A 13759-nucleotide genomic window follows, 5' to 3' on the forward strand; every position below is an offset into this window, starting at 1 on the left:
ATGGTGTATCGCTGCAGAATGCTGTGGTAGCCATGCTGGTTGTGTGCCTTGAATTCTAAATAAATCACTGACAGTGTCACCAGCAAAGCACCATCACACCACCTCCATGCTTCATGGTGGGAACCACACATGCAGAGATCATCCATTTACCTACTTTGTGTCTCACAAAGACATGGTGGTTGGGACCAAAAATCTCATTTGAACTCATCAGACCAAAGGACAGATTTCCACCGGTCTAATGTCCATTGCTTGTGTTTCTTGGCCCAAGGAACTCTTATTATTGGTGTTCTTTAGTAGTAGTAGGGGTTTCTTTGCTGCAATTTGACCATGAAAGCCTGATTCACGTGGTCTCCTCTGAACTGTTGATGTTGAAATGTGTCTGTTACCAGAACTCTGAAGCATTTATTTGGGCTGCAATTTCTGAGGTGCCATTAACTATAATGAACTTGTCCTCTACAGCAGAGGTACCTCTGTCTTCCTTTCCTGTGGCAGTCCTCATGAAAGCCAAATTCATCATACCATTTGATGGTTTTTGCGACTACATTTTCCAGATTGACTGACCATGTCTTTAAGTAATGATGGATTGTCGTTTATCTTTGCTTATTTGAGCTGTTCTTGCCATAATATGGACGTAGCCCTATTTGGTAAAATACCATCTTCTGTATACCACCCCTACCTTGTCACAACACAACTAATTCGCTCCAATGCATTAAGAAGAAAAGAAATTCCACAAATTAACTTTTAACAAGGCACACCTGTTAATTGAAATGCATTCCAGGTGACTACCTCATGAAGCTGATTGAGAGAATGCCAAGAGTGTACGAAGCTGTCATCAAGGCAAAGGGTGGCTACTCTGAAGAATCTCAAATATAATGAATATTTTGATTTGTTCAACACTTTTTTGTTTACTGCATGATTCCATATGTTTTCTTTAATAGTTTTGATGTCTTCACGATTACTCTACAATGTAGAAAACAGTCAAAATAAAGAAAACCCTTGAATGAGAAGGTGTCAACTTTTGACTGCTACTGTATATATATTGTATTTGTCTAAATGGTATTAAACCCTTTGAAGAGGAGCTAATTGATTTAATTGTGTATGGGGAGTTTGCACCATTTCATTGTAAACTGACTTTCTGTGTTATCAAACCTCAATGAGCTGTATGTTTTTGATGCTTAAATATGCTCCTAAAGCAGGATTCTATGGGAAATGCTGCTGTGAAGTTGAGATGAGGTCATGTCAAAATAGTGGCTAGAAAGACTTCTACAACTATGATCACCACTAATTCTTAGAGAGGTGTAGTATGTCATTAGCTTCTTGTCATCTAATCCTTGATAACACAATCTGTGTGGTTTGTTGAAGGGTTGCTGTAAATGTCTGTTCCTGGTCTAGATGTAATCATATTTATTTTAAAGAGTAATGTAACTACTTGATTACTTTGCATCATTAAAAAGTCCATACTTAGGGGTATCCATACATTCCTCTGTTTTGGCTTTGCATAATTATTTTCTTTTTTATAATGGTGAACATGTCAAAATATGACATGTCACTTGTGAATAAACCTGATGATTTGATTGAAAAAGTATAGAGGCCAAGCATTCCTGACTGAATTTGGACACGCACACTGTTTTTGAAAGCAAAAATTGCTTAGTAACATTCAATTGTTACAGCTGCATTGACCTAATGTAACCTCCATTATTTGTGATCTGGAATCTGTTCTATTCCATCTAAGGCAAAGAGGAAAATAGTTCCAAAAAGCCAGGGGAGCAGGGCACCGATACAACTGCTGGTCAGAGATTTACCTCTTGTATGTTGGTTCTCTATGCACATCTGTGATGTGCTGGTTAGGTCTAACAAGTCAAACTGGAGTAAGAAAGGTTGCATGGATAGTTTTATTCAAATAGGCCTATCGTAACAATTCTTGTGAGTATAGTATTAAGAGATGAAGGTTTTGATTTCTCTTTTTTTTTGCTTTGGCACTCGTCTTTAGGATTGAGTAATAAACACCTGGACAGGATTAGCTCCTGAGCTCCTGGAGAAGAAGGCTGTTAAGGCTGCATTCAGTCCAGGCAACAAGGATGAGATGGAATACTGCTACCCAATCCTCATCTCATTCCGGTGCAATCTGACTGATAGGTATGTTAGGCCTACATGTTTTGCTCTAGCCTCACATACAAGAAACTGACAAAATATAGGAAACACCAACATAAAGTGTCGTTAGGCCACCACGAGCCAGAGCTGCTTCAAACGGCAAAGATTCTACTAGTGTCTGGAACTCTATTGGAGTGATACAACACCATTGTTCCATGACAAATTCCATCATTTGGTGTTTTGTTGGTGGTGGTGGTGGTAGAAAAAGCTGTCTCAGGTGCCACTCCAGAATCTCCCGTAAGTGTTCAGTTTGGTGACTGAGACAGCTATGGCATATGGTTTACATTCAGTTCCTCATCGTTGGAGGGAGTACGTTTTACTTCAGCCTCAGTCATTGAAAAGATCTCGAGTGAAGGGTCAAGTGAAGAGTTTCAGATAAAGGCAACCAAGAAAGTCAGAAAAATACTGATAAAATCTGTCAATTCCTTCCCCAGCAAAGTTGATTGAAGCCAGAAAGATTATAAGATTCTAACATCCACCATTTTCTTGAAACATACAGATTCAGCTGCTTTTGAAATTGTTGGATCAAATGCGAACGGTATGAAGAGAATTTTCCTGCCCACAGTCTTCTACTACTCTATGGCAGGCAGACTTTATCCTTCAACAGAGTAATGAGAAAACGTCAGAAGCCACCGAGCCCGCAGCAGTATGATGTGGACACCAAGGAACTTGAAGCTCTCAACCTGCTCCACTACAGCCCCGTTGATGAGAATGGGGGCGTGCTCAGTCCTCCTTTTCCTGTAGTCCAAAATCATCTCCCTTGTCTTGATCATGTTGAGGGAGAGGTTGTTGCCCTGGCACCACCCGGCCAGGTCTCTGACCTCTTCAGCATGTTAGTGGTGAGACTTTGAACAAAAATCCAAATCCAAACCCAGTTGACATTGCATGCAAGTCACAAGACCAGGGTCCACATCTACAAAGTGTAGCGAATGCTCGGAGTACACGTTGTGGTAATCCGTCTGGCCCTGCAGCCTTGTGAATATTGACCTGTTTAAAGGTCTTACTTACATCGGCTACGGAGAGCGTGATAACACAGTCATCCGGAACAGCTGATGCGCTCATGCATGCTTCAGTGTTATTTGCCTCGAAGCGAGCATAGAAGTAGTTTAGCTCGTCTGGTAGGCTTGTATCACTGGGCAGCTCGTGGCTGTGCTTCCCTTTGTAGTCTGTAATAGTTTGCAAGCCCTGCCACATAAGACGAGCGTCGGAGATGGTGTAGTACAATTCAATCTTAGTCCAGTATTGACGCTTCTCCTGTTTAATGGTTCGTTTGAGGGCATATCGGGATTTCTTATAAGCTTCCGGGTTAGTGTCCCACTCCTTGAAAGCTGCAGCTCTATCATTTAGCTCAGTGAGGATGTTGCCTGTAATCCTTGGCTTCTGGTTGGGGTATGTACATTCAGTCACTGTGGGGACAACGTCATTGATGCACTTATTGATGAAGCCAGTGACTGATGTGCTGTACTCCTCAATGCAATCGGAAGGATCCTGGAACATATTCCAGTCTGTGCTAGCAAAACAGTCCTGTAGCTTAGCATCTGCTTCATCTGACCACTTTCTTATTGATCGAGTCACTGGTGCTTCCTGCTTTAGTTTTTGCTTGTAAGCAGGAACCAGGAGGATAAAATAATGGTCAGATTTGCCAAATGTAGGCCGAGGGAGAGCTTTGTATGCGTTTCTGTGTGTGGTGGTCTAGAGTTTTTTTCCCCTCTGGTTGCACATTTAACATGCTGGTAGAAATGAGGTAAAACGGATTTGAGTTTCCCTGCATTAAAGTCCTCGGACACTAGGTGCGCCACCTCTGGATGACCGTTTTCCTGTTTGTTTATGGCCGTATACAGCTCATTGAGTGCGGTATTAGTGCCAACATCAGTTTGTGGTGGTATATAGACAGTTACGAAAAATACAGATGAAAACTCTCTTGGTAAATAGAGAAGTCTACAGCTTATCACAAGATACTCGGGTGAGCGAAACCTTGAGACTTCCTTAGATTTCATGCACCAGCTGTTGTTTACAAATATACATAGACCCCACCCCTGGTCTTACCAGAGGCCGCTGTTCTATCCTGCCGAAAAAGCTTAAAACCTGCCAGCTGTATGTTCTTTATGTCGTCATTCAGCCACGTCTCGGTGACACATAAGATATTGCAGTTTTTAATGTCCCGTTGGTAGGTTATGCGTAATCGTAGTTTGTCTATTCAATCGATTGATTGTACGTTGGCTAATAGGATCGATGGTAAAGGTAGATTACCCTCTCGTCGACAGATCCTTACAAGGCACCCGGATGTTCGTCCCCGATACCTCTGTCTCTTTCTCCTGCGAATGATGGGGATGAGGGCCTTGTTGGGCATCTGAGGTAAATCCTTCCTGTCTGACTCGTTGAAGAAAAAGTATTCCTCCAGTACGGGGTAAGTAATCGCTGTCCTGATATCTAGAAACTTTTCGGTCATAAGACACGATGGCAGAAACATTATGTACAAAATAAATGACAAATTACGTGAAAAAACATACACTATAGCACAATTGGTTATGGGATAGTAAAACGGCAGCCATCTTCTTCGGCGCCATTCTCAAGTCGGATCCCTCTGGACTTTGCTCAGTTCACAGCACATTGCTGCCCCCAACATGCTTTACGGTAGGGATGGTGCCAGGTTTCCTACAGACATGAAGCTTGGCATTCAGGCCAAAGAGTTACATTTTTGTTTCATCAGACCAGAAAATCTTGTTTCTCATGGTCTGAGAGTCCTTTAGGTCCCTTTTGGCAAACTCCAAGCGGGCTTTTAAGTGCTGTTTACTGAGGAGTGGCTCCCGTCTGGACACTCTACCATAAAGGCCTGATTGGTGAAGTGCTGCAGAGATGGTTGTCCTTCTGGAAGCTTCTCCCATCTCCACAGAGGAACTCTGGAGCTCTGTCAGAGTGACCAACAGGTTCTTGGTCACCTTCCTGACCAAGGCCCTTCTAGCCCGATTGCTCAGTTTGGTCAGGGAGCCAGCTCTGGGAAGAGTCTTGGGGGTTACAAACTTCAAATCAAATTTTATTTGTCACATACACATGGTTAGCAGATGTAAATGCGAGTGTAGCGAAATGCTTGTGCTTCTAGTTCCGACAATGCAGTAATAACCAATGACTAATCTAACCTAACAATTTCACAACAACTACCTTATACATACAAATGTAAAGGGATGAAGAATATGTACATAAAGATATATGAATGAGTGATGGAACAGAATGTCAGTGGAGGACAGAGGAGCCTCTAAAAGAAGAAGTTACAGGTCTGTGAGAGCCAGAAATCTTGCTTGTTTGTAGGTGACCAAATACTTATTTTCCACCATAATTTGCAAATAAATCATTACAAATCCTACAATGTGATCTTCTGGATTTTTTTTCTCATTTTGTCTGTCATAGTTGAAGTGTACCTATTATGAAAATTACAGGCCTCTCATCTTTTTAAGTGGGAGAACTTGCACAATTGGTGGCTGACAAAATACTTTTTTGCCCCACTGTACATATGAGATGAGTAATGTAGGGTATGTAAACATTATATTAAGTGGCGTTGTTTAAAGTGGCTAGTGATACATTTTTTACATACATTTTTACATTATTAAAGTGGCTGGAGTTGAGTCAGTATGTTGGCAGCAGCCACTCAATGTTAGTGTTGGCTGTTTAACAGTCTGATGGCCTTGAGATAGAAGCTGTTTTCTGTCTCTCGGTCCCTGCTTTGATGCACCTGTACTGACCTCGCCTTCTGGATGATAGCGGGGTGAACAGGCAGTGGCTTGGGTGATTGTTGTCCTTGATGATCTTTATGGCCTTCCTGTGACATCAGGTGGTGTAGGTGTCCTGGAGAGCAGGTAGTTTGCCCCCGGTGATGCGTTATGCAGACCTCACTACCCTCTGGAGAGCCTTACGGATGTGGGCGGAGCAGTTGCCATACCAGGCGGGGATACAGCCTGACAGGATGCTCTCGATTGTGCATCTGTAAAGGTTTGTGAGTGCTTTTGGTGACAAGCCAAATTTTTTCAGCCTCCTGAGGTTGAAGAGGCGCTGCTGCGTCTTCTTCACCACGCTGTCTATATGGGTGGACCAATTCAGTTTGTCCGTGATGTGTACGCCGAGGAACTTAAAACTTACTACCCTCTCCACTACTGTCCCCTCGATGTGGATAGGTGGGTGCTCCCTCTGCTGTTTCCTGAAGTCCACGATCATCTCCTTTGTTTTGTTGACGTTGAGTGTGAGGTTATTTTCCTGACACCACACTCCGAGGGCCCTCACCTCCCTGTAGGCCGTCTCGTCGTTGTTGGTAATCAAGCCTACCACTGTAGTGTCGTCTGCAAACTTGATGATTGAGTTGGAAGCGTGCATGGCCACGCAGTCGTGGGTGAACAGGGAGTACAGGAGAGGACTCAGAACGCACCCTTGTGGGGCCCCAGTGTTGAGGATCAGTGGGGTGGAGATGTTGTTACCTACCCTCACCACCTGGGGGTAGCCTGTCAGGAAATCCAGGACCCAGTTGTACAGGGCGGGGTCGAGACCCAGGGTCTCAAGCTTGATGACGAGTTTGAAGGGTACTGTGGTGTTAAATGCTGAGCTGTAGTTGATGAATAGCAGTCTCACATAGGTATTCCTCTTGTCCAGATGGGTTAGGGCAGTGTAGTTGCGATTGCGGTGAAGGTGATATGGTCCTTGACTATTCTCTCAAAGCACTTCATGATGACGGAAGTGAGTGCTACGGGGCGGTAGTCGTTTAGCTCAGTTACCTTAGCTTTCTTGGGAACAGGAACAATGGTGGCCCTCTTGAAGCATGTGGGAACAGCAGACTGGGATAAGGATAGATTGAATATGTCCGTAAACACACCAGCCAGCTGGTCTGCGCATGCTCTGAGGATGCGGCTGGGGTTGCCGTCTGGGCCTGCAGCCTTGTGAGGGTTAACACTTTTAAATGTTTTACTCATGTCGGCTGCAGTGAAGGAGAGTCCGCAGGTTTTGGTAGCGGGCCATGTCAGTGGCACTGTATTGTCCCCTCAAAGCGAGCAAAGAAGTTGTTTGGTCTGTCTGGAAGCAAGACATCCTGGTCCGCGACGGGGCTGGTTTTCTTTTTGTAATCCGTGATTGACTGTAGACCCTGCCACATACCTCTTGTGTCTGAGCCGTTAAATTGCGACTCTACTTTGTCTCTATACTGACGCTTAGCTTGTTTGATTGCCTTGCGGAGGGAATAGCTACACTGTTTGTATTCAGTCATGTTTCCGGTCACCTTGCTCTTGTTAAAGCAGTGGTTCACGCTTTCAGTTTGACACGAATACTGCCATCAATCCATGGTTTCTGGTTTGGGAATGTTTTAATAGTTGCTGTGGGTACGACATCGCCGATGCACTTGCTAATAAACTCGCTCACCGAATCAGCGTATTCGTCAATGTCGTTGTCTGACACAATGCGGAACATATCCCAATCCACGTGATCGAAGCAATCTTGAAGCATGGAATCAGATTGGTCGGACCAGCGTTGAACAGACCTGAGCGCGGGAGCTTCCTGTTTAAGTCTCTGTCTATAGGCAGGGAGCAACAAAATGGAGTCGTGGTCAGTTTTTCCAAAAGGAGGGTGGGGGAGGGCCTTACATTTTTTATTTAACCTTTATTTAACTATGCAAGTCAATTAAGAACAAATTCTTATTTTCAATGACGGCCTAGGAACAGTGGGTTAACTGCCTGTTCAGGGGCAGAACGACAGATTTGTACCTTGTCAGCTAGGGGCGTTTGAACTTGCAACCTTCTGGTTACTAGTCCAACGCTCTAACGACTAGGCTACCCTGCCACCCCAGGGTATGCGTCGCGGAAGTTAGAATAACAATGATCCAGGGTTTTACCAGCCCTGGTAGCACAATCGATATGCTGATATAATTTAGGGAGTCTTGTTTTCAGATTAGCCTTGTTAAAATCCCCAGCTACAATGAATGCAGCCTCAGGATATGTGGTTTCCAGTTTACATAGAGTCAAATAAAGTTTGTTCAGGGCAATCGATGTGTCTGCTTGGGGAGGAATATATACGGCTGTGATTATAATCGAAGAGAATTCTCTTGGTAGATAATGCGGTCGACATTTGATTGTGAGGAATTTTAAGTCAGGTGAACATAAGGACTTGAGTTCCTGTATGTTGTTATGATCACACTACGTCTCGTTAATCATAAGGCATACCCCCCCGCCCCTCTTCTTACCAGAAAGATGCTTGTTTCTGTCGGCGCGATGCGTGAAGAAACCAGCTGGCTGTACCGACTCCGATAGCGTGTCTCGAGTGAGCCATGTTTCCGTGAAGCAAAGAACGTTACAGTCTCTTATGTCTCTCTGGAATGCTACACTTGCTCGGGTTTCATCAACCTTGTTGTCAGGAGACTGGACATTGGCGAGTAGTATGCTAGGGAGTGGTGCGCGATGTGCCCGTCTCCGGGGCCTGACCAGAAGACCGCTTCGTCTGCCCCTTTTACGGCGTTGTTGTTTTGGTTCGCCAGCTGGGATCCGATCCATTGTCCTGGGTGGTTGGCAAAACAGAGGATCCGCTTCGGGAAAGTCGTATTCCTGGTCGTAATGATGGTGAGTTGACGTTGCTCTTATGTCCAGTAATTCCTCCTGACTGTATGTAATAAAACCTAAGATTGCCTGGGGTACCAATGTAAAAAATAACACGTAAAAAAAAAAATACTGCATAGTTTCCTAGGAACGCGAAGCGAGGCGGCCATCTCTGTCGGCGCCGGAAGTATTCTTACATTTAATAATGATGGAGACCACTGTGTTCTCGGGGACCTTCAATGCTGAAATTTTTTTTGGTACCTTTCCCAGATCTGTGCACTGTCAACTGTGTAAAGTAAAATAAAATAAACTAGTAAAATAAATGTAAAAATTGTTCCTCCTCCCAGACAGGACCCACTCAACAGGGTCAGGATGTAGTTCATCAACCAATCTACGTGATGTGTGTGAATGCATGCATACATCATGTAACAAGTGCACTGTTTTTCATTGGTGTTTTACACTGTATCTGAATGTTTTTGTGGTGAATGTTTATGTGGTGAATGATAATGCTGTGGCCTCTCCATTGCAGGTGAGATTAAGTTTCACATCCCTGAACTGGAACTGGATCCAGAGGTGGATTTGCTGCTGGCCACTCTAGAGGTGATGGAGAAGCTGGAGCAGTGTGTGTTGAACTAGCAGACTCAGATCACCATTGTCGTCGAGGCGCAGCAGAAGAAGAAACCACAGGCGAGAGAGGGAATAGCTTTTTGGATCCATACTTTTCATTCAGACCTTTTATGATTTCAAATGAAAATGAATTGAGTAGAAATGGCTGGTTAGTACTATTACTGGTTGTTTTATACATTCCCAGGCACCAGGCCCCATAGCAGACATAGAAACCTGGACCTGTCCATGACCGAGCTAAGCAATCTCCATGTGGGGATTGTGCGCTTCCTTAGCACACTGGAGAGACACTTCAAGGTGGGCTTATAGTCCTGAGGAACAGGCCCTGTTCTCCCTAAGCTTCACATTATAGCAGAAACATTCCATGTGTTATTGAAATATGTAAATTACCAGTCAAAAGTTTGTAAACTCTTACTCATTCAAGGGTTTTTCTTTATTTTTTCTATTTTCTACATTGTAGAATAATGGTGAAGACATCAAAACTATGAAATAACACATATGGAATCATGTAGTAAACAAAAAAGGATTCAACAAATCAAAATATATTTTATATTTGAAATTCTTCAAAGTAGCCACCCTTTGCCTTGACAGCTTTGCGCACGTGAAGCGAGGCGGCCATCTCTGTCGGCGCCGGAAGTATTCTTACATTTAATAATGATGGAGACCACTGTGTTCTCGGGGACCTTCAATGCTGAAATTTTTTTGGTACCTTTCCCAGATCTGTGCACTGTCAACTGTGGGACATTATATAAACATGTGTGTGCCATTCCAAATCTTGTCCAATCAGTTGAATTTACCACAGGTGTACTCCAATCAAGTTGTAGAAACTTCTCAAGGATGATCAACGGAAACAGGATGCACCTGAGCTCAATTTCGAGACTCATAGCGAAGGGTCTGAATACTTATGTAAATAAGATATTTTTGCTTGAAAAATTTTATAAATGTGCCGAATTTCTAAAAACCTGTTTTTCCTTTGTCGTTATGGGGTATTGTGTGTAGATTGATGAGGAATTTGTTTTATTTAATCAGAATGCTGTGGTAGCCATGCTGGTTAAGTGTGCCTTGAATTCTAAATCAATCACAAACAGTGTCACCAGCAAAGCACCCCCACACCATACACCTCCTCCACTATGCTTCACGGTGGGAACCACACATGCGGAGATCATCCGTTCACCTAGGCTGAGTCTCACAAGACACTCAAATTTGGACTCATTAGACCAAAGGACAGATTTCCACTGGTCTAATGTCCATTGCTCGTGTTTCTTGACCCAAGCAAGTCTCTTCTTATTATTGGTGTCCTTTAGTAGTCGTAGTGGTTTCTTTGCAGCAATTTGACCATGAAGGCCTGAATCCCTCTGTCTCCTCTGAACAGTTGATGTTGAAATGTGTCTGTTACTAGAACTCTGTGAAGCATTTATTTGGGCTGCCTGCAAACTGAGGTGCAGTTAACTCTAATGAACTTGTCCTCTGCAAGATAGGGGTGGTATACTCCGGGTCTTCCAGAGATAACTCCGGGTCTTCCTTTCCTGTGGCGGTCCTCATGAGAGCCAGTTTCATCATTGTGCTTGATGGTTTTTACGACTGCACTTGAAGAAACTTTCACATTTCCCGGATTGACTGACCTTCATGTTTTTAAGTAATGATTGACTGTCGTTTCTCTTTGCTTATTTGAGCTGTCCTTGTCATAATATGGACTTGGTCTTTTACCAAATAGAGCTATCTTCTGTATACCACCCCTACCTTGTCACAACAGAACTTATTGGCCCAAACGCATTAGGAATTAGAAATTCCAGGTGACTACCTCATGAAGCTGGTTGAGAGAATGCCAAGAGTGTGCAAAGCTGTCATCAAGGCAAAGGGTGGCAACTTTGAAGAATCTCAAATATAAACTATATTTGGATTTGTTTAACCCTTTTTGTTTACTACATGATTCCATGTGTGTTATTTCTTAGTATTGATGTCTTCACTATTATTCTACAATATAGAAAATAGTAAAACCCTTGAATGAGTAGGTGTGTCCAAACTTTTGACCGGTACTGTATATATACACATGCACACTATGCACTTTTCATGCAAGTGTCCTATTAGACCTTCACAATAGTCCCTCCACTGATTTTTGTTCTTGGTTGTTTTTGTTGTCTCCTTCTAGCCTTCATTACACTACACTCTTGACTTTTGGTGCTCTCATATGAATATCGCAATACTGTCAGTCTGTCAACCAGCTGAAGCTGACTGATGGAGGCTACCAGCAGGGGGCAGCAGCCTCCTAGGATAAGGAGGCCAGTGGTGATGGGAACGATGACAAGGATGAGAAACCTGTGGAGTCAAATTGGTTACCTAATGATTTGTGATGAGTTACTCAAGAGCTGTCACAAGTTCCTGGGTCACATCGACAGGATTCTCCAGCAGCTGGAAGGTGTGTGTGTCTGTTTGTGGATCATAGTTACCATGGGCTCTTGAGTGGCACAGCGGTCTAAGGCACTGTATCTTGAGGCGTCACTACAGACACCCTGGTTTGAATCCAGGCTGTATCATAACCAGCTGTGATTGGGAGTCCCATAGGTGGCGCACAATTGGCCCAGCAACGTCTTGGTTTGGCCGGTGTAGGCCGTCATTGTAAATAAGAATTTGTTCTTAACTGACGCCCCTAGTAAAATAAATGTAAAAAAATGTTCCTCCTCCCAGACAGGACCCACTCAACAGGGTCAGGATGTAGTTCATCAACCAATCTACGTGATGTGTGTGAATGCATGCATACATCATGTAACAAGTGCACTGTTTTTCATTGGTGTTTTACACTGTATCTGAATGTTTTTGTGGTGAATGTTTATGTGGTGAATGATAATGCTGTGGCCTCTCCATTGCAGGTGAGATTAAGTTTCACATCCCTGAACTGGAACTGGATCCAGAGGTGGATTTGCTGCTGGCCACTCTAGAGGTGATGGAGAAGCTGGAGCAGTGTGTGTTGAACTAGCAGACTCAGATCACCATTGTCGTCGAGGCGCAGCAGAAGAAGAAACCACAGGCGAGAGAGGGAATAGCTTTTTGGATCCATACTTTTCATTCAGACCTTTTATGATTTCAAATGAAAATGAATTGAGTAGAAATGGCTGGTTAGTACTATTACTGGTTGTTTTATACATTCCCAGGCACCAGGCCCCATAGCAGACATAGAAACCTGGACCTGTCCATGACCGAGCTAAGCAATCTCCATGTGGGGATTGTGCGCTTCCTTAGCACACTGGAGAGACACTTCAAGGTGGGCTTATAGTCCTGAGGAACAGGCCCTGTTCTCCCTAAGCTTCACATTATAGCAGAAACATTCCATGTGTTATTGAAATATGTAAATTACCAGTCAAAAGTTTGTAAACTCTTACTCATTCAAGGGTTTTTCTTTATTTTTTCTATTTTCTACATTGTAGAATAATGGTGAAGACATCAAAACTGTGAAATAACACATATGGAATCATGTAGTAAACAAAAAAGGATTCAACAAATCAAAATATATTTTATATTTGAAATTCTTCAAAGTAGCCACCCTTTGCCTTGACAGCTTTGCGCACGTGGCATTCTCTCAACCATCTTCATGAGGTAGTCAACTGGAATGCATTTCATTTAAGAGGTGTGCCTTGTTAAAAGTTGATTTGTGGAATTTCTTTCCATCTTAATAAGTTTGAGCCAATCAGTTGTGTTGTGACAAGGTAAGGGTTTTATACAGAATAAAGCCCTATTTTGTAAAAGACCAAGTCCATATTATGGCAAGAACAGCTCAAATAAATCAAATCAAAGTTTATTTGTCAAGTGCTGTTACGGCTGTCGTCGGAATGAGACCAAGGTGCAGCGTGGTAGGCGTACATTTTTAATGTATTAAATGATCACCAACAAAAAAACAAGATAAACGACACGTAAAGAATTGTAGCGCTAAACCAGCAACTAACAAAAACAAGGTCCCACAACAGAAAGTGTGAAAAAGGGCTGCCTAAGTATGATTCCCAATCAGAGACAATGATAGACAGCTGCCTCTGATTGGGAACCATACTTGGCCCCCCCCCAAAAATAGACAATATAGAATACCCACCCCAACTCACACCCTGACCTAACCAAATAGAGAAATAAAACGTCTCTCTAAGGTCAGAGCGTGATACGTGCGCCAAATACAACAGGAGTAGACCTTACAGTGAAATGCTTACTAACAGGCTCTAACCAATAGTGCAAAAAAGGTATTAGGTGAACAATAGGTAGGTAAAGAAATAAAACAACAGTAAAAAGACAGGCTATATACATTAGCGAGGCTATACATTAGCGAGGCCATACAGACACTGGTTAGTCAGACTGATTGAGGTAGTATGTACATGTAGATATGGATAAAGTGACTATGCATATATGATGAACAGAGAGTAGCAGTAGTGTAAAAGAGGGGTTGG

This window comes from Oncorhynchus tshawytscha, linkage group LG12, assembly GCF_018296145.1.
Source record: "Oncorhynchus tshawytscha isolate Ot180627B linkage group LG12, Otsh_v2.0, whole genome shotgun sequence".
NCBI classification, from domain to species: Eukaryota; Metazoa; Chordata; class Actinopteri; order Salmoniformes; family Salmonidae; genus Oncorhynchus; species Oncorhynchus tshawytscha.